At 39.5% G+C, this 27,435-nt stretch overlaps 1 protein-coding gene across 1 annotated transcript in view; it reads right to left on the bottom strand.

Moving 5' to 3' along the window:
- The window catches only part of FRS2 (fibroblast growth factor receptor substrate 2), a 58,352-nt gene extending 33,203 nt beyond the window's left edge, over positions 1 to 25,149 (bottom strand). The window contains exon 1 of the mRNA XM_065668773.1: positions 25,026 to 25,149. The gene's annotated coding sequence lies outside the window, so the exon portion shown is untranslated. The remainder of the gene's footprint in view (positions 1 to 25,025) is intronic.
- Positions 25,150 to 27,435: the final 2,286 nt, after the last annotated feature.

Genomic DNA, 27,435 nt, shown 5'->3' with positions numbered 1-27,435 from the left:
CCTTCAGAGCTACACAATTCACTCTTTTTTTCTGATGAATTTCCACAGTGGAAAACACATACATTGCAGGGGAAGACACACACACCAGCCAACATGTATGCTCCTGGGGTACACTACATTCATTCTCGATATTACATTATATTCTTTCATCAACAACAGATCATACTCTCATTCTGTGCCAGCTGTGCTATTTAATGGATATTGAAGTAGTACCACTTGGTAGAATACATTAGCTTAAAAGGTATAAACAGTAGCTCTTCTGTGACATTTTTCATTATTAAACTTTAAAAAGGCCTTGAAAATGAGAAACCAAAATAAATGTACTACTGATGCTTTGAAAGTCCTGCAGATCTCCATAAGAGTTGTAGATTCTGAAGTATTCTTGACATTAAATGCTTCACTGGCTAGAGAAGACAAACTGTCTCTTATGAAAAGTCCCTATTCATATGCCAGCCACCACATCTCCTAAACTAGCGTTCCTCAAATCAAAGTCCTCAACCTCAAGGCACGTTTCGCCACCCCTGCTACTTTCCCCTCCAGTCTGGCAGCACTTTGCAGAAGGCGATGGAGAACTACAAAGGTGTCAGGGGAGCAGAGGGTAGAGATGATTGCTGAAACCAGACAGGGGTAATGTAGTGACAACATGGAGAGTCTGGCAGGAAGTGCAGAGAGCAGGAAGACAGCACAGCTGCTTAGAAATGGATGCAGCCACCTTTCAGCAAGCCACACTCTTGGTGTATGGAGGCTACACAAGTCAGAGGTACAGCAATGGGCCCCCCTGCTGCTCCTGGCCACAGGTGAGCTCTGGCTCTCACCAGTCTCTATGGACAGCCGCTTCATGGAGCAAGGGCAGCAGAAAACGTACTTCTGAAAAGCTACATTTCAGCCAGTTTAGCTTCCTGAGCTGCTTTCCTGCTGGCCTAGTGACAGAGCTGGCACAACTGAGAAAAAGCCTGAATATGCAGGGGGGGAGCAAGGCTACAAACAGCTGTGTGCTTTGCTCAGCTGGGACTTCAAGCTGTACCCAGATCACAGCACCACTAGCACAGCTTGACCAGAGATAATTTTATTTATGCTCCTGCTCCAGCTAGTATGTAGATCTCTACTTAAATGTATGCAAAATATCATTTACTGCTATGGAGAAATAAAATACAAACAAAAATACTAGTAAGAAAACCTTGTAACTGAAATGAAGGTATCTCAGCTTCCTACAAACATTTCTTCAGTTACCCATCACTTCCAAACATCAGGATGTCACCCATAACTTATCTGAGCTAAAAATAATCATTATTTCCCTTGCTCAGCTATTTTTCAGTCTGGACCAGCTTCCTGATCAGGTTCACCACATGAACACCCAAGCACATATAAGGGGGTGGCACTGTTTATACCAACAGCACCACAGAGATAAATGCTTTTTGAAACTACACCCACAAACACATCTTTGTAGTTACTTTATTCTGTGCTGCAGTTAAATAATCAATCACCTTATTGTCAGTGAAAAGTCACAGAAAGCCTCAAAGAAAGGACAGAACACAGAAGAAGTCAGATTCAGGCATTTTAACAGAAACATTAAAAAAGTTATCATTCAGACCCACCTATGGGTCTTGCAGGTTAATTTTAAGGTAGGTGCAACAAGAGAAATTAATACCACCCCAATCCAACGATTTGCTAGAAGAGGACAGATAACTTGCATTACACAGTTTCAACAGCCAGTTTACTGCTTCAGGGTATTATAAAACTGGCTAAAGACTATACAAAAAACAATCATTCACAGATTCTACAGCTAGAGCATTTTAAACTCTGTGGTCTCTAGCAAAACAGCGCAATTTCTTTAAAAACATGGCATGAAAAATGTTTTGGCGTAAAAGTCATTTAAATAACAAGCCCATAAAGCTTGCTGGCACCTACTTAGACAAGAATGGAAAGAAAACAATCTATTCTAATTCACTCAATTCTAAGAACTGAATTTATGTTTTAAGTTTAGTGTTAATTTACATGATTCAATGTTTTAAACTAGACATCAAGTACATATGACTGCAAGTTAAAAATCAAGTTCAACAGATACTTAAGTTGACTTACTAAGACCCTTCTCAACTTAGGCTCTAGATGAAACTATCTATGAATTTGTGCTGGAAACAGTGCTGGTAACACAGGTATGTTTTCCCTATTGCTAAGCAGTGCTCACACAGTCAAGGCCTTTTCTATTTCTCACCCTACCCCACCAGAGAGCAGGGTGGGAGTGCACAAGAAGCTAGGAGGGGACACAGCCAGGACAGCTGACCCCAAATGACCCAAGGGACATTCCACACCATATGGCATCATGCTCAGAATATAAAGTTGGGGGAAGAAGCAGGGGACATTTGGAGTGACAGTGCTCATCTTCCCTAGTAACCACTAGGTGTTATAGAGCCCAACTCTCCTGCAGATGGCCGAACACATGCCTGCCCATGGGAAGTGGTGAATGAATTCCTTGGTATGCTTTGCTTGCACAAAAAGCTTTTGCTTTACCTACTGAACTGTCTTATCTCAACCCAGGAGTTTTCTCACTTTTACTCTCCCTATTCTCTACCCCACCCTGACGTAGGAGCAGTAAGCAAGTGGCTGTGTGGTGGTTGATTTCTCATGGTTTGATAAACCATGACAGCTAAATATTTTAACAAATATTTTGAAGTAAGGGAAACTGCTTGTTACCATTGTTAATATTCAAACACCTGTAAAGTAGATAAAAGATCTACTCACTCCCTACAACACATTTCAGCTGCTCAGGAAAGGCAAGGGAACGATACACAAAAAGTGTAAACCAGCTGAACTGAACCACCACTGTCCACAGAGGATTTGTTTTTACTAGTTATCATAACAAAATACAGCAATTTAAAAGAAGTTTCTGAGAGCTATGTCATATATATTTTATTAGCTGAACACTCTGGCACTCAAGACCCCAGCATAATGTTTTATTCTGTGAAGAAATGCAGTATTGACTTTTGAGGTGCTCTCTTATATTTGAGAGATGTGGGATACTGCCAGCATGGGTAAAGCCCTTCCCAAATCTTTGTTCATGAAGTCAAGCCATCATCACCATCATCATCTATCTTAAGCAAGTAAGTGCATTACGAATGTATTACGATGGGACTTCAAGGTTTAGAAGTTAGTTTGATAAGTATTTATATAAAAAAAATTGTCAAATGGAAACAAACAAAAAAGTTTACACTTCAACATGAGATAACTTAATAGAACCTTTGAGAATTAAAAAGTGGGGTTTTTTTTAAATCATTAAGTACAAACCCCACCAAATAATTAAGCATATAATAAATACATGGCAATTAATGTCTGTAATAAGCTGACAAGAAAACTGGTGGAGCTTTGATGTCTTGAGTAGCTCCAAAATCAAGGCCAGTAAACATTGTGGAATAAATTATTTAGGTAGAAGTTAACTGCTTTCAATTCAAGAGTAAATGGGTGAGCTGTAGCTTCATATCAGAACACAAAGGACTCAGACTAGGTTCCTCCACTCTAGCCTTAAGCAACCTATGACTAAGAATAAAGGTTGGCATTAAAAAACCCAAACAAACAAAACCCAACCATTTTCTCCAACATTTAAAGCTTTTCAAAAGCAGTATTAGAATAAAAACTACATTTGAACTTGGTGTTGAAATATATTCCTGCCATGGACTATGTTTTAGCGTATCACTGCATTACATACAAGACTGACATAAATAACAGGATTACCGAGTACCTTAAAGCATGGAACAGTGGAAATAACATCAGTGAACACACAGGTTTGAAAGTAGGTGCATCTTTGGATAGAAAAATCAAAATGTTTGCTATGTAACAATGCTATGAAGTCTGAAGTGTAAACTTTCAGGTTTCATTAATGTTACTTTTGATCTAGAATCTTGGAAAACGAGTTTCATCTATTCCATAAAGGAAAAAAAACCAACCCTTGCTGTACTGTGTAAGAGGAGGTTTTCCAGAAGCACTCAGTTCAGGTAACAATTTTATCTGACGATTTATAAAGCATGGGTTATGGACATGGCGTTCCTCCCTTTTCTATCTACCTCAAATTTTTTCCCCCATCTTTCCTATAGCATTCCACCTCCTGCCACAAAAACTTCAGCTGGGAAATACCATGAAAATACCAGCTGGCCCTTTTGTAGCAACTTTGGAGTTTAGTGAATCAGTAGGGTGATGAGTACCAATCACCACACTGCCAATTATCCTGGCCAGTGGACAAGGCCAATCAGATGAAGTCTGAAAAGCACCCCATGTGACAGGACCAGAAGCAGCTAAGTCCAGGACCTTTGGTTTCCAGGATGCTTGGAAGATTCTCTGAACATCTCCCCAGCTGTCTTTGCTACGTTGGCTTGATCTTTTCTGTCTGTTACAATCTTCATCTCACTTCCTTGCTCCTCCTCCTCTCACCACATCTCATCTGTGTCCCTCATTCCATTTTCCTTGCTCAGCTCATCCCCAGTTCATATAAAGGAGCCTGATACCATGATTGCTGTCAATATACAATCACGTAATCCATATTTTTTTTGTTATTTTGTATGCCTGTTTTATCCATTTAGACTATAAATTCTAAACAACAGTTGGTAATTCCCACCCTAATATTTATACTGCAGCTGCCACAAGAGAGATGTAATTTCAGCTGACCATTACACACACTGTAACAGACATGAAAACTGTAAGTCCAGTCACAGTTCCTTGGAAGGAACACCTCTACCAGTCTAAACTGGCATCCCCATTTTATGGCACAGTTATCTTGTCGCTTTTGTCTGTTCCCATGCAATGAAAAAATTCTCTGTCCAAGAACCAGCAATGAGCAGACTCATTTCAACTATGTTAAAAGAGTGTTATGCTTATCATACAATTCAAGTGTCTTGCACTTTCTCCCTTAATCTGAGAACAAGTTATGAGTTTTTACACGCCATTTATACTTACAGAGGTATTGTTTGATATTGTACTGCTTATAACCCTTCAAACCCGTAACTGTAGAGACATCAAATGTACAGCTGATAGGCACAGGTTTGGAAGGGGGAAAGTGTACAACTGGTCAGTAAATTCCACTTGGAAAAACCTTCTTATGGACCTTCAGCTACACCTTACTTAGTCATCACACAATGCTAATAGATCCATTTTTATATTTAAATCTTTGCCTGCAATAGTACAAGAGACAAGGGAAGAAAAAGCAAGGTGGAAGACCTTGAAATTAAGACATTTTTCAAGACATGCTGTGCCAAAGGTAGTTTACTTTTACTACAGGTACTGTATTCTCAGAGATAATACAACTAGTGAGCCCAAAGGTACACGCATAGGAGGCTCAATCACGTGAGATTGAAGTCTTTTCTACAACCATGTTCAGAGCTTTGCTCATATAAATTCAAAGGCAAAAAGGGCGCCTGGTCAAAAAGTCTCCCACCATTCCCTTACAATCTAAAGGCTAGGGGAAAAGATGGCTCAGAAGACCATGTACCCATCAAACATTTCAAAAAACTATTACTACATCTTAAATGCAGTTGAGCATCTATCTGCATGGACTGCACCATAAACAACCAGTGAGAACTTGAATAAACAATTAGGATGGTGCAACTTATTTCTACCAAATGCACAAATATCTCATGAATCTGCCCAAAAAGCTTATAATTCTGGATACTGGCATGCTTTGGAAACAGATCTGCAAGTGTGCTTGACTGGTTCAAAGAGCTTTGGCTATTAGTTGGATTAAAACATCCATTAATTACCTGGTTTCAAATACACAGCATTATCCAAGTTAAGTCTCTTAACTCAAAAAGTTCCATCTTTACCAAAGCTACACAATAAACAGGCAGAAGGACACAATCATGCATACCTACTGGTATGGTAATATAGACACAGACAGGTCCTGAGCATGCTGTTTCTCCTTTCTGAAACTTTACTACACACAAGAATCCCCCCCCAGTTACCCAATGTGACTAGTTTTGAGCAGGATGGATTTTACTTGTGATCTCACAAGTAACAGTTTTTGCTCCACTAACTCTGAAAGAGGTTGCAGGTCTTAATTTTATAAAAAGGACTAGTCTCTTTGAGCCTATGCCTCCATCTCCTCACTGCTATTGCTGCCTGTGCTAGCTAGATAATGCATGCTACTTGTAAAAATAAACATGGATCCTCAAAAAGTTGCAATTTATCTATGACAACTAACACAAAGATTGTCATTTCACCTTGAGTTAACGGACAAACACTGGCCGCAAAGCACCACCAAAACCAGTCACACAAGTTAAGGACAGAACAGCATGTGTGCACGTTTTCTCATTGAAATGTATTGATACAACCAATATAATATTTTAAATAACATTTTAAACAATATCAAGATAAACAGAAGCCATTAAAGGATGCCATTAAGATTTATATGTATTTTCCAAGTCATTCCTTTAAAAGCACATCTTCAATTACCAGAAGCTGATTCTTTCAAATTCAAAAATATTTCTGTGTTCTTGCTTATTTAGTCTATCCAGAAAAAGGCAGCAGTACGAATAGCAAAACCAGATGTTATTAGTAATATCTAATTAACTTCACAACCTTCCTACTGATTCAGTGCAACCCCAGAAACACGGAGTGTCTGTTGTCTTCAAGCAGCCAGGACAGATAGGAAGTCTCTGGGAAGAACAGATTAAAAAATTCCTGTTAACAGCTGTGTCTTAAAACCACCCCTCACAGTCAGTAAAACTACAAGTTAATCTTAAGAATTTAAGTTTCATGTAATAATCTTTCCATCATGCTGAATTTAATAGGAGAAATCGCAAGTAATTTTGCTTCTTAAATTTGTTCCACACAAAGAACAGCACTAATCTAGGCAGAATATAACAAAAAGCACAATGATTTTATAAGCAGTAACAAGTATTTATACTGAAAAGAAAATATTAAGGTAAAGGTTAAACAGAATGGATGCTTTTTCTGCTCGTATAAGTGGATGCCTATATTAATAAGTCACATTTTATGTCAAAGATTTTAACATTACAGGCAGACAGCTTTCTAAACAGCTAAGAATTGTGAATGCTGTTTTAACCATATACTCAAGATTAAAGCCAAACATCTAGAAGTTTTGACTTTCCCTTAAATATTCTCTTTCACAATTTAAAAAACCACACTACATTAATTGTGTCCCAGCAGCCATATTTATGTGAGGTACAGGAATGACTGGGAGGTGGGGAGAAAGATGTAAAAAGTCCCATTTACAGAAGAAATTCAGTTGTATTCTATTCATAATCATTCCCATTATACATAATATCTATGTACTTTAATTAGAGCATTTGATATTAGTTATATAAAGGGAATAACTAAGATGCCCACACACCTTTTAAAAAGTAAAAAAAGGGCCAAACCCGTTAATATTGATAATCAAAACAGCTGTGTAACACTCACTAAAGGCCACTCTATATATTGCAGATTAAATATTGGGCTACTCCACAAACTTTTATCCTGCCAAGCCCTGCTTGCTTCCTTGAAAAATAAATAAATAATTTCTTACTGCTGTTGTGAAATCACAGAGAAATCCAAATGACTCAATACTAATATTTACATATCTGTGTTCCACTCAGTTTTTTCTTTTTTTACGTGTTGTCACAGAAAAATGCCAAATATAAGTAATTCTTTTATAAAAATTGTAATTCTCTACTAGAATCATGTCCACTAGCACTGACAGGAGGTAACAAAAACACCTCTTTCAAAACAAAGCCTATGTTTCTGAGCTAATACAAATTCAGTCTATAACAAGGACATTTCTTCCTCCTGTGTATAGAAAACATGCCTGGCTATCAGGTAGTGTGAAGTTTTCTTTTTTGTGAATTAAGCAATCATTATTAGATGAGATATTTTAAATTAACTACAGCGCTCTTCTTTCTCAGAATGCTATTTTCTGTTAACTTCAGGTGATCTAAAGGTGGACTGCACCTGAAAGACATGGTCTTTTCCTGCTCTGGCTACCTTATAATTAGCCGGACAAGCCTCAATTCAAATCACTGCACTCATCTTGTTGTTGTGCCAACAACAGGAAGGCTGGACCATGAAGCCTAAGGAGAAATCATACTTCTATTTTAGAAGCAGGTCATACTTGGACCATTTTAAAGTGGTCACGAAAATACAGCTTCATTGTGATGTAAAGAGATATTACAGTATTCTGCTAAAATAGATCAACTTGTGTATCAGTTTTACAAAAACCTATAGAACATCTAGTCTATGAAACTGCTTTCTCTGAATGTATTTTATGCAAAGGTAAGTTCATACAAAGCTACAGTTAGTTACGTGTGCAAAGTATAATTTCAAGCAAATACTGACATCTGTTTAAAAGCTGGGAAAAATTTTTATCAAAAGCGTAGTATTCCAGTTGCAACATCAAGAATGAGATTAATAAGGCTCATTAAATCTAGATTTACAGAAGCAGCATGTTGGCATTCTACATTTTCTAACAGTGCTATTTCTAACAGCCATTTTCAATGCAGTAAAAGTGTCAACAATTCTGCATAGATACAGCTTCAAAAGTTCCTAAACGTTTAGGAGCAGGATTACTGATAATTTAGCCAGTACAGATTTTGTTAAAAAAGTCCACTTACTTTTGAGTTTTCTTTAAAATAAAACTTCATCTAAGTGTACAAATAAATGTTAAACTCCTGACACTTAAGCTGTTTCACTTGACTGATGGAAATCATTCCCATCGTTTTTCAAAAACTCAACTATGGATGTCAAGCATCCTTACAAACTCTAGCTCAAGCATTCTCCAACTCAGTATTAAATTACAGTTTACATAAACACACAGCATGAAACCTTTGGAAGCTTGTGATTTGCTAAACCTCATTGTTAAAGTGTTCAGCAACAATAGCTACAAACAGCTAGACTTCTGTGCATGTGTCCCCCCGCAAAAAAAAAATCAACAGCATAAATATTGATTTAGAGCAAGAACATAAACTTTAAGACTTCATATGAAGTACCACATTCACATCTGATTTCTAACATGAGAAAAATGGCTTGCTTTTACCTTAAAACCAGCATTTAGTAAACTAGAAGGACAGCAGTATATTTTAAAAGCTTATTACACTACTTAGTATTTCAAGTTAAAAGGATATCTTTGAAATGATAACTATGTATTGTTTGAAGATATTTTGGCACTGGCACGGATTCTGGAAAGAATAGCCCAAGCTTTAAGTTAATTATCCTTTTACAAGAATTGTGGTTTGAGAAAATACAACAGCTTCATAAACATAATAATCTCTCAGCGTAACAGCCTTTGGCAATAATGTTCCAGAGCAAGTTTGGATAATCCAAGATAAACCATGACTCCCATTCTTTCTTTCTCTCTGTACTTTTGCAGTTCATATAAAAAATTCAAAAGCAAACATAAATGGTGTGTCTCAGACTCTACAAGCAAACAAAATACATGCTTCTATGAAAGCAACATATTACATCCACCAATAATTTAATCAGTCAACAAGAATATGTTATAGAAACTGCAATTCAGTAACAAAATCTGCAAAAACTACATTATGTTCTAAAATACAGAAAGGGACCGAAGAAAACTTAGTCACAGGTACAGAAGCCGTGTGAAATAATCATGATGCTACTTACGATGCACTCTAATCCCAGATGCTCTGTCCTTTTATTGCAACCCCTTTGTCTACACTGGAAGACACCCAAGAAAAAAAAATGAAAAAACTCAGAAGCCACTTATCCCTGCCTAACAATATTGTAGATATTTTGAAAGTAATTTAGAATTAAGAAACATGACAATTAGCTACTGCTAAGACAAACACTGTAATTCAAATTCTGTATTTAATGATACTAGAATAAACCAAGTCAAGCACCCAAAATTCAAAATATTCCAAAAAACAAGCTTCTTCCTAATCAACTGCTAGTCCCCTTTCTTTACCAGTTCCCATCAAATTCCCTATGCTCATCCACTACCTTATCTTGCCCAGCTCCCACAACTTCTGTTTGACTCCATCAACCTTTAAGGCTGCTCATCTGTATGAAGCACAGGTCCAGTTCTACATCTCCACTGGATGAATTATCTAGAATAGCCGATCACTACACTAGTAATTTGCTTATTCTAAGCATGGTGTCTGGTTTGATACTGTTGTATGACTCAAGTAAATTATTTCACACTGAATATTTCAAAGATTATCAGCCTAACATCCCTACGCTCTTTCATAAATTCCAACCCATATATGCTGACAATCTGAATATGCAGATCAATCTCTGTATATTATCCCCTAAATTACAGAAGGGGAAAACTGTTGGATTTCATTTAGAAGCCAATACAGCATGCTTAATAAGTGGCCTGGAAAACAATGAGAGAAGCAAGAAATTATGCAAAGCATATGTATTGATGTTACTTTCCTTGGGAAGGAGAGAAGACCTTTAATTCCCACTATTTCAGTCAGCCTATTTTTTAACATTACAAGTGAGAGGACAACAAACTGTAGTGCAGAACGGAAAACAAACAGCTGGAAAACTTTTAAATAATACATGATGGAACCACAGCCAGATTATACTCATGTCTCGCTGCTGTGGGATCACTCCCCTATTCTGCTGTGCCAGCAACTAAAAGCTTGTACTATGTTGCAAGGAGGGCTGCTGAAAAATTCTGAAACCTGCCTAACACTGTAGACTAATGCAAATTCTTGCACTGCAGCAGTCTGTGACTTTTGCAAGCAGTCCTATCGCACTAGCCTACTTCAGACAGGATCCCAAGCACGTTAACATTCCCCACCCTAACAGCTCTACACAGCAGCAACATGGATCAGTTAGCCCCAGTAGTGTAATTTGTACATTATTCAATCTAAAATGCATTAATTCTTGGCTGATGAGGTGATACCTTTTGTCTATTATATTCACTGGACTAGGGCCAAACTGGATAGAACAAATTTGTAGAGGTATTTTAGCCTTAGCCATTTTTGTAACTCACTATATACTGAAGTGATAGGCAAGTTCTTTAGTCACATCTAGGCTTCCTTGCTAGCCATCAGATAAGCCTAGGGAATAAGGTCCTCAGAACTCAGTCTTCTACTTAGGTGATACTGTACACGACTTACTTGAGAATTTCCCTAGAGAACCATCTATAGTTGACACTTTTGAGAAGTTTAATTACATTTGCAAGTCATTACTATAGATTTATGTCATCAATAGTGAAGTATAGCCTTAGATGAAGCACATATAGTAGCTTATTTAAGAAAAAAGGCACTAAAATAGATGGTTAAATAATGCATAAAATCTGTATGAAAAATTGCAGGACACCACATAACCCACTGGTAAAATTCATGACATTAGGCATAGGCCTAAGGTGTGCCTGTGAATGCACATAAGGGAACATCTGCAGTTTTCTTGGAAATAAAATGAAGTTCTGGGAAGTAGCAACCACCATCACCAAGGAGCCAGCAGATAAATTCACTACTCTCACAAGGTGCCAGCCCCCCAGCAAAATCCCTACCTTATTCAGAAGACAAACATTGTACCACTCAGGAATCAGCTGGTATATTGCTGCAGTTCACATCATGGCCTCTTAAAGCAAACAAATGAAACAATACTGTAAGGCATACTGCAGACTGATTTACAGGTAGATTAATCATGCATGCACAGATGATTTTGCAAAGCAAACTGCAGGAAAAGTGCCCTGCCTACCCCAAGCTATGCCGTCACTATCTTTGAGTTCAGGTAAAAACCTCAAAACCTACTGACATCCATTTTAACTGTTCACCCAAGTGTAAAACAGCTGGGCAAAACTGTGCCATTCAAACAACTTAAAAATATGTTTCAAGGAAGTGGGAATGATCTCACTGTCTATATGCACCAGCATAAAAATTTCAAGTCTCAGTAATAACTAGCTTCTATAAAAATATTTTTGAACAACAAAAACAGTGGAATTTGCTTCTGCTCTGTATCTCAGTTCGGAAAGAAAGTGTGAAAGTATTTTAGCACAAAGCAAGTGAAACTCAGATTCTAGGTTTCTGAGATTTTCACAAAATTTCTGTTTGAACAATAGGTTTACTCCCGCCAGTAGCATAAAAGATATATCCACAAATACAGATCTGAAACCCAAAGAAAGTTTAATGGTTTTTATTAGGGTTAGCCTATGACTAACTGGGCAAGTAGCTTTTAACATTAAAAAAAAAAAAAAATTAACATCAAACATTCTGGTGACAGTTTTAATTACATTTCACTCATGAGGCTTGCATTCTAAAGACATGATCCCCTTATTCTTTCCAGTTTTACGTTCATTTCACACTGCCATATGTAGCTACAAAATTTTCTACAACTACCCACCTCAAAACAGTTCATTCATAATGAAAGTTAATCAATGATGTGACTTCACTGAAGTTGTGTTTGGTATTGGAATTAATTCCTGGAAAGCCTTTAGAATGAATGTAAAACAAGATCTCTCTCAGATTCCTAACAGTCAGCCCACGATATTTACTATTTGATGTAATATGTAGAATACTTCTACTGTTCACCATACACTGCTCGCCTGAATTATTCTATCATCTCAAGCATTCACTGTGATATTTCCTCGTTTGTTCTGAAGTCAAGAATATAGAAGGCATTCTGAAGCTACATCTCGTTTATACAGCACACTTGAGAAATAACATTTCATACAGAACAAACCTAAAATCTAACTACTTAAAAACCTCACTAATACACTATTTCACTTATTCCTCCTTGGCTGACAAGGAAGTTTTATATATTTCATTATACAAGAGTTTACATTCTTTTCAGCTCCTGGGTTATGTCCAATCCTTGACAAGCTGAATGCCAGCATTTCTACAGACTAATGACAGAGCAGAACATAAAGCTGAAAGCACCCAAATGATGGAAGAGAGCTTAAGATTTTCTTTCTCTAAAAGAATGAACACTAGTTGTCCCTTCCCCATCCTACCCCCACCCAATAATTTTAGCTATTAATCAACAATAAAAGCTATGTTAACTTGCATAACTCCATTAAAAGAAAAAACAAAACCCACACACATTCAGGCCACACACTTTTTTGTGAGGCACTGCATTGGAAAGCAACATGAAGAAATACAATCTGCCTATTCTAGACATTTTTACATCTGACAGCAGGATTAGAAAACAGGTCTTATTTCAAATATGTTTATTTTCTTTAAAAAAATCGAGACCTATATGTAATGAGCACTTTAAAATATGCTGAGCACAGCAGCTCATAAAAAACTGTCAGAATTTCAAAATAATTAGCTACTTAATGTGTAACATTGAAACAAATACTTAACTTTCTTTGTTGAAAAGCCGAAAACTACATATTTCACGTACAACTTGAAAACTTACGCTTATGATAGACCACTTCGTAATAATCCAGTGCACCACCCTTGATGCAGAGCTCACTTTTTTAAGTCAGCAATACAGCCAATCAATCTAATAGTACCACTGCAATCAGTCATCTCATCATGAATGCCAGAGCAGTTTGGCATATCACATAACAACTGGTTATTAGCATAAAATATCTAATGGTAGTCAACATTTAATCATGCTACTAAGAGCTTTCCCTAGGGTAAACTACTTATCATTAAGTATTTCAGCCTGTTCCCAACACCTCAGCTGAACAGGTTTCCTCCTCTTCAGATATCTTCCTACTCCAGACTACAAAGAAGTCATCCTTCCTAAGGAGAGCTTAAACTCCAAACTGAACAGCATACGCTTAAATTAATCCCTACTTTTCCTACATATCTCACTAAGTTTTCTGACCTATAGTTCAATGAGAAGTCAAAAAACACCATGCAAAATCTTACATGAATCAGGACATAAATAAAGAGCTACTCAAAATCGTGCTCCAACTTACTTAGCCATAGGTAAGAGTATAGGAAGCTATCAGAGGTGAGGTATGAACATAAAAATTCATTTAACTGCTTACTAATTGTTTTTTTATACATTTGTACCTGTAAACCTTTACACTTCACAAGTATTTAAACCTGGACACAAATCTTCACAGCTTGCCTCAGGCTGAGCCCCAGGGTAAAATGGAGGTGCTTATGTCCTTGGAGGAGGGAGACAGGACAGGGGAGAGGCTTAAGTATTAGTAAGTGTAATTGATTTCTTTTGACACGAGCAGAGAAAAATTCACAGAAACTAATAACTGATACGGTATTGGCACAAGCAAACCTTCAGAGGTAGTTTACTTTTCAATTTCACACTACTGACAACGTTAAACAGCTTTTTACTTTGACATGAAACTATTTAAAAAACATACCATTTAAAATTATTTACATCCATTTAACAAATACAATCCTGTATTACAGCTGACATAAGAAATACAAACGCTTTAAGAGACATAAATTTAGCAGACATACATGATGTCGTGCTCTATGGGACCAGTTTACAGGGCCTTAACAGAACAAGGAACCCTGAAGCAGAAAGAAATAAATATTTATTAAGCAAACTTAGTGAGACATACAAACTAAAGTCACAGTAAAAGAAAACATTTGTGAAGGTCAGATGATCCACATTCACTGTAAGCACAGAAAATCCAAGACAAATAACTTGAACTTTGGATTTTGAAGGGCACTTTACTGCCCTTTATGAGTAGAAATATTTCAAGATCCAAAGTGGCCATAAGTATCTTAAAATAATAGTCATAATATACACTTAAATCCGAAGAGTCTTATAGAAACTAGAAGCTTATCTAAGTTTCTGGTGTATGTTGTCCCACTGAGACAAAACACTCGCTGCTCTAGGTCTAAAGACCCAGAGGACAGGCTGGAAATGCTCTCCCCACCTCTGTTACCAGAAAAACTTCTGGAACTTGGGGAGATAGGAGGTAAGCACTGGGTAAGGAAGGTTCACCCATCTACCTGTCTACAAAAACAAGGACAAGGAGGAAAAAAAAATTAAAACAAAAAGAAAACAGTTTGTCTGAAGCCTACGTAGTACATTCCCTTTTTCCCTTCCTGTATACATTCTTTTCTAGTCCAACAATTTTTAGGAATGAAGCACTCTCTGGGGGTGCAGGACTGACCGACTGGCATGTATTACTCAGAATTTCTCTAAATATAGGCACAACAATGTTATTGTAATATTACTAAACGAATACCGCAAAGTTCAAGTTTGGAGAACAATTTATTGGATAATATTGTATTTAATATTAGCTTGTTCATTACTTCTTAAGATCCAAAATGTCTTAAACAAATGCCTTCTAACAGAAAAGATTAACATAATAATATTCTTCCTAGCAAAATTGCAAGTGCAGAGGAAGCTCTCAGGAACTGAATACCACCATTTAGAACTTAAACAGTAAATTAAGAAAGAGACACCTAATAGAAAGGAAGTAGACATTCACATTCACACAGAGCATCCAAGCATTGCTAATTTAATGCTTTTAGGAACCTTAAAGTAAGGGCCAATTAACTAAGAATTTAAGACTACTTCCAGTCTTGCTGCACAAATATGGTACAGACCTATATGAAACATCCAGTTTACATTAGCATTAACATCTGTACACCTAAGAGAATCAACACCAAAATTACCTTTGCTCTTGCCCTTTAACATTCATGGCAATACAAATTCCTGAGTCACACATACAGTGCACTCTCAAATTCAAGTCATGGAAGTAGATTCTGAGAGACTGAAACAGAAGGCAAGCTGCCATGACCCAGAAGAGATTCAAGATGATTTAACCGTGCTATCCTAAAACATTTCTAACGACAGGCACAGCAAGCTATATGTTAATTATTTTAGCTATTATAATTGTTTTACTTTTTCATTGTACTACCAGCCAAAAACATTCAAAACACAAGCCACAAAAACCTTGTGACCTGAAGTTTCATGAGACATGAAAAAAATATTTAAGAGCCACTTGGCTTTCCTTATTTAAAGAGAAAAAAAAAAAAAAGTATTGCCTCTGTTAATATTAGCTTTCATTCTGCAATAAGTCAAGTACAGGACATGGCACTTAATACTACTTTTAGTGCCAGTTTACTCAAATTTGTATAGCATTTAAATAAAAGCTGCAGATTACATCTGATTTGCCTCACTAAAGAAACCTGCCAAGTGCAGAAAAAAATATTTACTAACTGAAATCACATACAATAATAAAAGTCCACAAAATCTGACACTGTACTCTCACAACAGAGTTTAAAGCATACCACCAGTGCTCTTTGCTTACTCCAGAGTAAGAAGTATAGTCAGAAGTGAATCAGTTTGGAAGATTTACAGCAACATACATTTCACACGTCTTTGTATGGAAAGATCCAAAGGTAACCATGCATCCCTGTCAGTTTTGGTAGATCAAAAAGTACTTCATCTGTATAAGCAGAGACAGAACAGGACACTGTAATACCCATGAAGAAAAGCCAGAGGTGCAGTCATTTTCTGTTGTAGTAGCATTAACATATATATCATACAATTATACTCAAGTTTCCTAAATCAAAGTGAAGAATATGACATGAAATGTAAGTAAAGATATGGGGGGAGGAGAAAGGGATCAAATACAAATCTGAATGCCTAGAGTAGTAGAGGGAGAGAATATGATGCAGAAATGTAAGATGATGAGATGCAGGTCTTTGAATTCAAAGACAATGAGCTTTAGATAGCAGACTACTGAAACATGGTACCAGCTGTATTTTAAACAGATTGCAGAGACAGGAATATCAGCAGAAGAGGGAGGAGGTACTTGAAGTACTCCAGATACAAGCCTCAGCTTCACTTGTAAAGACAGAAAAAGAAAACGTGGTCTTGAAAATGTTGTTTGGACAAGGAAGAAGAAGGATATGAATAAAACATGACTGTGGATTCAAGGGAAAAAAGAGGGCTACTCCCAAACAACTGCCCTGGGCAAGAGAGGATTATATCACTGTCAGCAGCATTGCAAATGGCAAGCAAATGATTTAAGTTTGAGAGAGATGATAATGAGCTCCCAGACATTCAAAATGCTTATGATAATAAAAAACATTGCAAGGACTGAATGAAGGCACGTAGAGCCACGAAACTCTATAAAGAAATGCAGTAACCTAAATAAAGGAGATAGCTATGCCAGATTTCTATGAAAGCTGAACAGCTCAGGATTAGAGGGAAGAAGTTACAAAAGAAGAAAGATTCTTGTAGCAAGCAGTACCGCAGATGCCAAAAAGGGACAAGGCTGTGACAGGCAAGCTTCCCTATGTCCTATCTCTTATTCTCACAAAGCTAAAAGTGATATGCCTTATAAAAAACACAGCTAGACTTTAAAAACGTAAATAAATTTTTGATTGCATTATGGCATCACCTGACAAATGCATAACAACCACTTTAAATAACAATTATTGTGGTGATTAAGTAGCGAGAGTGTATTTCATTTAAACTACGTCCTGTTTCAGTTAGTGCCTGAGTTACTGAAAAATACAGACAGCTACAAAGAAAGGAGTACTGCACCATCTACTTCTAATGGCTGGCTGAAAAGGCTAAACTTGTTGAGTAACATCAAGGGGAAAAAAACAAAACAGTCACCTTGTATTCCAGGAAGATTTTTTTTTTTAAGAAAAATAACAATTTTGCTTTAAAGGAGTAATTCAAAGAGATCTATTTTTTAAAAAAACACCAGTACAACAAACTCTAAGATGTCAGAAGAATCTTAACGCACTTCCCTGAAGAAGTAGCCCTCCCTGTATTTGCTTGGTATCTTAATTTGCCTTTGGCTTCAAAACTCTAGGCTTGCCAAGAGCTATTCCTTTCAAAACCTCAGGAATTCCATTACTAGTTTTAAGCTAAATTAAAGGAAAATAGAAGCATTCAACGCATGGCAAAAGTATGCACAAAGTGTTTGTTGATACTCATAAATAGACTGAAAAATTTAGACATGTCTGAAGGATAACTGCTGCACAGTCAGCTCTGTTCTGCTCTGCTGTGCAGCTAAGCAAAAAGCTACTGCTGTCATTTCAGTAAAGCTCAGCAAGAGATACATTGCTACCCTGACTGAACACAGCACTAGATCTTCAATTTTTACTCTAAGTTTATATATAAACCAATGTTTGCATTTCTGCAGGGGAAAAATAAATAGCTGGAGTTTCCCCTTTAAAGCTACTGTTTCAACATCTCCATTTGGTAAAAAGATGTCACTGTCCTAAGGCATGGCAAAACCTGTCAACCCTCCACCCTGTCAAGCATCTTGCAAGTCATGAAATGAAGACATTCCATCTCAGAAATACATCTAATATTGTGCTGATATCTTTCCAGTGTTCTCTTAATGGGTCCCTTCCAACTCGCCATGTTCTATGATTCTAAACAAGCAGTATTACTACAGTTATTTTAACTAAGTTATAGTAAGAATGAAATGCCCCCACCTGCATATTGTGCCAGTGTCACACTAATACACGAGAAGATGATACCCCCCTGCAAAGCATTTCAGAAGAAGTTTGTTTGAAAGACAAAATATTTATTTGTGACAAGGTGAGTAATCCCAGCAGGCAAGAACTACTATGCAGTTTAACTTCTTTGGCAGCAGTCACAGGAAAACAGTGGAAATATCAGCACATCAGTTTAAACTGCAGTTCCGGTGAGACAGGGAGATCAAGGTTCTGTATCTTCCACTAGAAACACAGGAATCCAGGTACCAGCATATGCCAGCATCTATTTTACCCTTGAAAAGGGAGGCAATTAAAGCAACTTTTCACCATTGAGTCAGTAACGGATCAGTGGTTTACAGTAACCATTACCACTGTATGAATGGCAGCAGGAGCATCTCAACCCTGCCAGGACCAAAATCACTATGACAAAAAGTCAAATGAACAAGGTTGCCCTTCAGACTAATAAAACAGTGCCCCAGTCTCTCCTGAGTTTGGAGTGCAGTTCAGGAAAGCTATCGCTATCTCAGATATATCCTACAGTTCTCAGCTTTTACTACAAGCACAGATAATTCATACAGTATTTCTGAATCACATCTTCCACAACAGAAAATGTAACAGACACATAAAATCAGAGTGGTTTGGGTTGGAAGAGACCTTAAAGATCATCCAGTTCCAACCCCCCTGCCATGGGCAGGGACACCCTCCGCTAGAGCAGGTTGCTCAAAGCCCTGTCCACCCTGGCCTTGAAAACTGACAGGGATGGGGCAGCCACAGTTTCTCTGGGCACCCTGTGCCAGCGCCTCAGCACCCTCACAGTGAAGAACTTCTTCCTAATGTCTAACCTAAATCTCTCCTCTGTCAGTTTAAATCTATTCCCCATTGTCCTGTCACTACAAGCCCTTGTAAAAAGTCCCTCTCCAGATTTCTTATAGGCCCTTTTAAGTACTGGGAGGCTGCTCTTAGGTCTCCCTGGAGCCTTCCCTTCTGCAGGCTGAACAACCCCAGCTCTCTCAGTCCGTCTTCACAGCAGAGGTGCTCCAGCCCTCTGATCTCTGTGGCCTCCTCTGGACAACCTCCAGGAGCTCCATATCCCTCTTGTGTTGGAGACCCCAGAGCTGAACACAGTACTCTAGATGGAGTCTCATGCACAAGAAAAGCTGAATAGCAAGATATACTTGAGTACATTTGCTGAAACCTACATTTGGGAGCTTTTTTTTAATCCCGATTCAAAAATGTACAAATACAGAGGTGTTTCTACCAACAGCCCCTACTGAATCTGAACCTTTACACAATAAAAAAAATCTGTGCGAAGTGGCAGGTCTAGCAACTGCATCTGATTCCAAAGCTGAAGTAAATAAAGGTGGCCATCCAGCACAGGCAGCTACAACAGCAACGACACACAGCACAACGATTTTACACTTACAGTAATTCAGAGCAACACACTGCCTAATACAGATATTAGTATTAAACTGTCAACTGAGAATCAAGCAAAAAGTTTAGGGATTATCCTGGACCACCTGAGAAGTCAGTGACAGATTAAGTATGGCTCATTGTGACGAGAAGCTTCTCGTCTCACTACCCCACATATGGATGTGGAAGCATTTAAAAAGAACAAATAACACACGAAATTAAAGTACTGTAAGACAAGACAAGGAAATAGGCAGTAATCACAATACCACTTCCACTAATTAGAAAAGAATGCATATAGTCAGTCCCAAACACGCAATAAGCATGACATTTTATTGTATAAACATCAGAAATAATTTATTAGTTCTTTTTGTCAAAGCCAAGGGATAATTATTTCTGTTGTCATTTCAAGCTTGAGGGAAAGACTGAAATTCTGGAGAATCACATGGCTGCAGGAAGATGCGCCTCAATAAAGAGTGAATTAAATTGGCTGTCATGACTATTGCCACCCTGCCAAAAGCAGTGAAGAGGAAACTTTGAAGACTACACTATACTTGGAGAATACATGACACATATACACACATATGTGCATACATACTTACATGAGAAAACACTGCACATCAGTTTTATCAACAGTTCAAAAAGAATGTTCACATCTACCACTGATTACACAGGAAAGCCATCAAGAAAAGATGATGCTTAAGAGCCGAAGATTCTAAGTCTGTTACATTAGGGCTGTTGTTCTATAGCTTGCACCAACTAAAATATCATCTGCATATGCTGTGTGAAATTGCACATCTCTGGACAGTTTTCAGCCAACTGCTCCTCATCTTTGATGAAAACTGGTGTTATTCAGTAGCAGACAAAAATAAACCCCATTACATTTGTTTCAGAAAGCATCACTGAAAAGCTGCAAATAGGTCATCTCTTCCAGGAGCAGCTACTGCCCAGTTACTCATCACCACCCAGCAAAGAGAGGTTACCACCCATACAGACTTGCAGCAGAGTGAACCGTGTAAGAGCACACTAATACTCTGCAGGAAAAATTAATCAAGGTAATTGACCGGTGAAGGCAGACTGAGCTAATACGATGCATTTAACTGCTGATTATGCCTAAAGCATGTAACACTGCATACAAATTCTTTTGTGGAAAGGATCATTAAGCATGGTAATCATCTATGGCAGAGGAGTAGAGACAAAAGACAGGGGGCAGAGTATCTACAATTTTCACAGCTGTTTGGGGACAGGAGGAATAAAAAAAATCAATGCCTGTCCATATTCTGAAACATTAAGTACAACTTCTGTGATAGCCTGAAAGCCTTAAGATAGATTTTGAAAACCACTAACCATTAAATAGTTACTTAAGAAGTCACGCACTGCCTCCTAGGAAACTGTCTAAAGTTATATGTCTTAGGTCAGCCTCATAATTTTCATAGGTTTGTTCATTTGGTGTTTTTAATCTACTTATTACTGCAAAATACCTTGCAGTTTTCTTATTTCAGTCTTTAAAAACAGAATACATATTCTGAACAAATTCCCCATTTCAAGAACAGGATGGATGAACAGCAGTTACAAACAGCACGTTTGTCCCATTAAGTGCCACTAAATGAAACATCAGGTACCAAATAAAAACGCTAAAAAATAATTAGTTACTATACAAAAGGCCATATTCTTCACCCAAAATCCCTTCGAAGTACATAATGAAATCAGAGACACACTGCCATGGATTAAGGGGTCTTAGATGTAAAATATGCCCATGAACCATAACTGAACAATGTCTTCAAACCCTCCACGCTGTACAAGCTTAACCTCAGTGAAGGAGGCCAGCACTGAACATACTTTAAACTGGCATAATGTGTCACTGTCACCAAAAGAAACAGACACACCCTGCTCCCCTTACTGCTTGCTTCCACCCCCATCTTTGCGCCAGCACAAATGTTTGTGCAGCAAACTGATCCAGCTTAAACCTAACCCTCCCCTCCCTACCCCTCCCCCAAGTTCGTTCAAACCTCAACCCAGTTCACCACATAACCATACAAGTATTTGCCTGCACAAAGAAGGAAGCAGCAGAGCGAGGTGGAAACAAACAGGACCATGTTTTTCAATGGTGGAGCTGGTCTATACCAGCAGATCACCTTTACAAAGTGGTAGGTTGCAGGCTGGAGTATCAGTCTCACACTTTCAGGCCTGTGCAGTGTCACTCTTCCCTCCCTCTCTGGGATCCCACCTCTGCTCACACAGCCCCTGACAGGTATGCAACTGCATGGTCATTCAGGTCAGGGTGCTGAGCCAATCAAAAACCGACTTTACCAAATTGAAAAGTGTTGCTAGCTTTCAGCTAGTTCAGCTTCCTCAACCAGCTTCCAGTGCAACCCTTACCAGCACAAGGAAGGAAGAGGGGGAAGAAGGCTAGGAAAACAGAAGATCCAGTTTTAATCAGCTTGTGATGCTGTGGTAACACACTTGTACACAACCACATTTTACATTTAAACTTGTCAGAGGACCTGACATTATTATTTTAATTAATTTGTTCCTAAGATTAAACCTTGTCCTTTTTTTTTTTTTCCAGAAACCTACGCATCCATAGTCTAGTTGGGCACAAGCAGAGGAAGTGAGGTCAATTCACTACATTAAAACAATTTTGCTCTTCATGTTTAATAAAATGAAGATAGAGCATTAGTTACTCTAACTTAATATACTTTCACCAGATATTCTTTTAAATATCACTGATTAAATCACCTCAGATATTTGCATTGAAGAACACAGACATAATTAAACCAATGCAGTCATGTTAAGTATTAACAAGTTCAGTATTTACAAGGAATTTACAAGGAATCTAAACAGTGGTTCCGGTGATTAAAGTGGTCTTACAAACCTCTTTGCTCAGGAGTGAATTTCATCCACTATTCAAAAAGTTGTTTTGCTTAAACTAAAAGACACAATGATTGCAGGAAGTGAACAAAATTAATTTCTATGTGTTCAGAATCAGACCCCTAATAAACATGGATATAGCTACTTTCAAGCTAATTTTTGAACAGTAAAGTATCATAAGTAGGAGTACAAATAGACTGTTAACAATCATCATGCTTAACATCCAGATAACAGAAATTCATTACTAGAGCATTAGATTTGGCAGGGAATTATTTCCTATGCAAAGAAATATATTTATGTTGAGCCAGTTAACAAGTAAAAGAAACAATCAATTCAAAAGACAAAACATACCAACATCACAGTTCAATAACTGTAGAACTGACATGCAGAATCAGATTCATGTATCCAGTCTTCCCAAGTGCCTTGTATATTTTTCCAATTTATGAAACTCTCCTTTTCTTACAAATATAGATTCTTCCACAAACTACCATCTGCCCATTGAAACAGTAAGACCTTTCCTCTCTTTAACAGAGATTTCTTGTATCATGAGAAAGTGTTCCAAACTACTGCCGCCTGTAAGAATTATGCAGAAATGAGAACAGTTTGACTACAACTCACCACCAGCACTTAAAACAAAGACACTGAACTGGAAAGTGAGCAAAACCCGGGAAAGCCATTTAACCAGATTAACATGTAACTGCTAGCGCATTGTTTCAACAAATGTTTTCAAAGCATTCTTGACACAGAAGCAAATAAAGTCAGGGAATCTCAGGCAAGGAATAACGTTCTTAATCACTTTTTATTTAGGACGGAATTAATGGGGGGTTTGGACTTGAACTGTTGATTTATACTGATACAGGTTTCTTTTTAAGCAGGCATAGACAGGTGTGCTTTTCAAATGCACTTACTAACTGCTGAAGACACACAATGAACTTCACTGGCAGTTCTGCTGACTTTAACTAGAAAACAGGATGCTTACTGGATCTGGAGCCATGTATCTTAATACCAAATCACTTTTAACACACCAATAAATCTTAAAAAAATTAGTTTTTCAGTCCCCTAGTATTGTAGAGCTAGCAGAGCAGACTTAACAGTAAACTCATAATATATAATTACTACTAACATTAATGCCATTAAAGAGATACTTATTCAGAAGACTTTTTGCTCATTAACACTAAATGTAACATTGTCACTAGCACTTTAAATAGGAAAAAAAAGAAAAAAAAATCAAAGGATATTCAAAAAAAGTCACAAAAAAAATACTGTCAAAAACATTATTAATATCAAATGACAGTTCAACGCTGACTAAAATCAACCCTGATTTCTACAGTATGTATTCACTGCAGTAACAGGATTATTTTCAACTCACAGTCCAACACCATTCCAAGCAATTTCTGGTCATCATTATTACCCCTAGCACCTAGCACATTAACACTGAACAAGACGCAGTGACCAGGGAGATGAGGAAGCATGCTTTCATTTTTCAGATGAAAATGAAAAAAAAAAACTAAACCAAAAGACCCAAATAAACTGCAAGACCAGGTGAAGAACCGAGGCAAATGAATACACAGACACCTTTTGACCTTTGCAACACTTCAGATCTGCCCTCACTACATTCACAAGTAGGGTTATGTCAGAAGGAGAGTTTAAAACAGGAACAAGTAAGGTAGGTATCACTTTCATTGATACAGACAGCATCACTTTGAAAAGCCCGGAAGACGCCATTCCCCTCGGAGGAGGCTCTGTCTGTTGACCTTAACTAACCCACTGACCTGACAGAGCTCTCAATTAGTCTCAGGGCTCGCACCTCGAAAGCCCCAGGACTTGATCGGCGACGTGGAACAGAACATGCGCTTGTCTTGAGAGGCATGTGATGGCAGCAACTGAGCCAGAGGAAGGTGCAGGCACTTGACAGGTCACCCAAGATGAGGCTGAACTGGCAGACCCGCCAAGCGCGCGGGCGGGCGGTCAGGCAGCCGGGCCCCGCACCCCGCGCCAGCCCTGCCCCAGCGAGCCAACCGCAGCAAGACTCGAACGTCTTTTGTTTTTAAACTCACACTCCGCTCACCCACCCCCGCTCGCTCGCTCCCTCCCTCCCTCCCGCCCCAGAACAAGGCGCTGATCCCCCGCAGCCTTCCCCGCCAACAAGCACCACCCGACCGTAGCCCCCCCACCCGCCCGTGCCCCTGACGGTCCCCACCTCGGGGGTCCCAGCCCCGCCACCCCCGCAGCGAGCCCCCGCACCCCGCACCTACACCTCGACCGGGGAAGGAGTAGGTCCCCCCACAGGGCACGTCCCACGGGAAGAGACGAGACACTGGGCTGTTCCCGCCCATGGCGAGCCGGGCTCAGGCCCGGCCCCGGGAGACTCCACTGCCGCCCCCTCCCAGCGGAGCCGGCTGGGCACCCCCGCGAGAGGTATCCAGGCAGAGATAGGGAAGGAGCAGCACCCACCTCCGTCATGAGCCCCGCGCTGGCCGCCGCGCCGCGCCGAGCCGGCCGGGCCGCCTGTGACGGGCAAGACGGCGGCCCCGCGGGTAACGGCTGCGCGTCCCGACAGCGGCGGCAACAGGGCCTCGCTCTGGGCCGAACTGTGCCCGCCACAACTTCCGGGGCACGGCGAGAGCGCCTTCCGGGGGCAGCGGCCCGGGGGCGGGGGCAGCCGGCAAGCGGGCGGGGCGCGGCGGCCGTTAAGGTGGGGGGGGGTCGGTGGGTAGCGGCCATGTCACCCGCCCCGACACCGGCTCCAGCCGGTGGGAGGGCCGGCAGGGCTGCTCCCGGGTAAACAGCGCTCAGTGGACAGCGCGCCTCAGAGCGGTGCCGGGGTCAGCCGTGAGGGAGGCGGCCACGGAGCGGGTCTTACTGGCTTCTCAGGTAAAAGTAACTAGACAGAGCATTAAAGGTGTAACTGCGCGCACAGCTCTGGGCGGGATTGGGTCAGTTGGTTTGAATTTCTGGCAAGGCGGCCCTGTCCACTGCGTTGTGCGCCGTGCCACAGTGTTGTTTTAGGCACTTGATACGGTAACTCGTTGATAGCTGTTGAAGTTGTGCTGTTTTCATGGAGTGCACTACCTGCAGCTGAAAGCAGAGTGGACAGTGTATCAGTTAAAACAACAGGAAGAAATGAGGTAAGAAGAAGAATGAGAGGAAGGCACAACACCTGTGTGTTGTGCAGCTTCGTGGGGACACTGAATGTTCCTGTTAGCCGGTGCAAAAAAACACCACACATTTGTTCTTACTGTCACTACCCACATGTCATGTCATATGTTGCCTGTTGACAGACCAATGCGTGTAACAGGTCCTGGGCCAGAAGACCTTGTAATCTACAATTAATCTTGAATGTGTAATTACTGTCCCAGTACACACACACAAACCAAACACATTGCTTGTGGTTAGAGCAGCCGGCAGCCTGTGCAGAGCTCCCATCAGCTTTGTTTCAGACCATGCTGCATATGTTTCCCTTTTGCTGTCTGGCTTCTTTGGCCTTGCTCTAGCTTCTGACCTCTCCACCAAGAAATACCAAGTGCCCGGTTACTTCACAGAACTGGTCTGACTACGTATCTTACTTTCACAGGGGTTGTGCAACTCATGTTTTAACTGTGTTTCAGTTATGTAAAGTCTTTGACAGAGAGAAGGAAGAATCTTGCTCTGACAGTTGCTCACCCTTCTTCCCTTGAGAGTTACTGCTTCATAGCAGAAGTGGCAGAAGCACATGGATGACAGTACTCCGCTACCCCAACATTAATTTAATCTGTAGGTTGCATGAGAGCTGGAGAAGCTGAAGCCTATGCAGAGATTTTCTTGAGATGTACATGCTAGAAAGGTGATAATATCTAGAAGGAAAAGGGGAGAAAGCACACAAGTGTGGTTTAACATTTGTACCATTGCAGCTGTTGGCTTCTCTGTGTGTGAGTCAGTGCTCAGAGAGCTAGATGGGTAAAACAGAACAAATGGGATTTTCCTATAGCTGAGTCACGTAGTAACTGAAGACATGTAGCAAACTCTGTCATCTAACGTACTGTATATGCTCATGTCCCATAAATGTAATATAACAGTGGGTTGCAAAGCAATGACCTGCTCTGAAGACATCTGCAGGATTCTTTGTGACCTTCGGGTTGTCTGTTACGCAAACTTGCTTTGAAGTTTGCTTGGCTTCAGTTTTTGATCTCAATCTGTGAGTCCACATCCAGCTAAGTATTTGTACCTCGCAATTTTTCCACAGCTGCCTCAGCAGCGTCTGGATGAGCAAGGAACAAAGTCTACAAATGTCTATACTGCATGGCTTCACCAGCTCATGTGAATGGCAGCGTTTATATGTCAGGATTTGTATTAGATTTGGATAGCATAGTGCCTCTTCAACAGTCAAGTTCAGTGTCGTCATCGAAGTGCTGGTTTTGTTCACCTGCCAAATTGGGTGTCTTTACCATTTACCTGTTATCTTACCCAGGTCACTCAGATTTACTGACAGACCAGTTCTGGATTTAGATACTTCAGGAGCTTTGCTGTTCTCTGCGGCTCTTTCTCCAAGTGGTTTTCTGTCTTAAGACCTTACCACACCTCATTCCTGCTGAGAATTTCTGACTGGTCACATAGAATCATACAATAGTTAGTGTTGGAAAGCATCTTAAGATTATCAAACTCCCACCCCCCTGCCATGGGCAGGGACACCTCACACTAAACCATGCCACCCAAGGCTCTGTCCAACCTGGCCTTGAACACTGTCAGGGCTGGAGCATTCACAAATTTCCTGGGTAACCCATTCCAGTGCCTCGCCACCCTTACAGTAAAGAATTTTTTCCTTATATCCAATCTAAACTTCCCCTGTTCAATTTTTAACCCATTACCCCTTGTCCTGTCACTACAG

This window comes from Lathamus discolor, chromosome 1, assembly GCF_037157495.1.
Source record: "Lathamus discolor isolate bLatDis1 chromosome 1, bLatDis1.hap1, whole genome shotgun sequence".
NCBI classification, from domain to species: Eukaryota; Metazoa; Chordata; class Aves; order Psittaciformes; family Psittacidae; genus Lathamus; species Lathamus discolor.
This window is presented reverse-complemented; position numbering and strand designations above follow the sequence as displayed.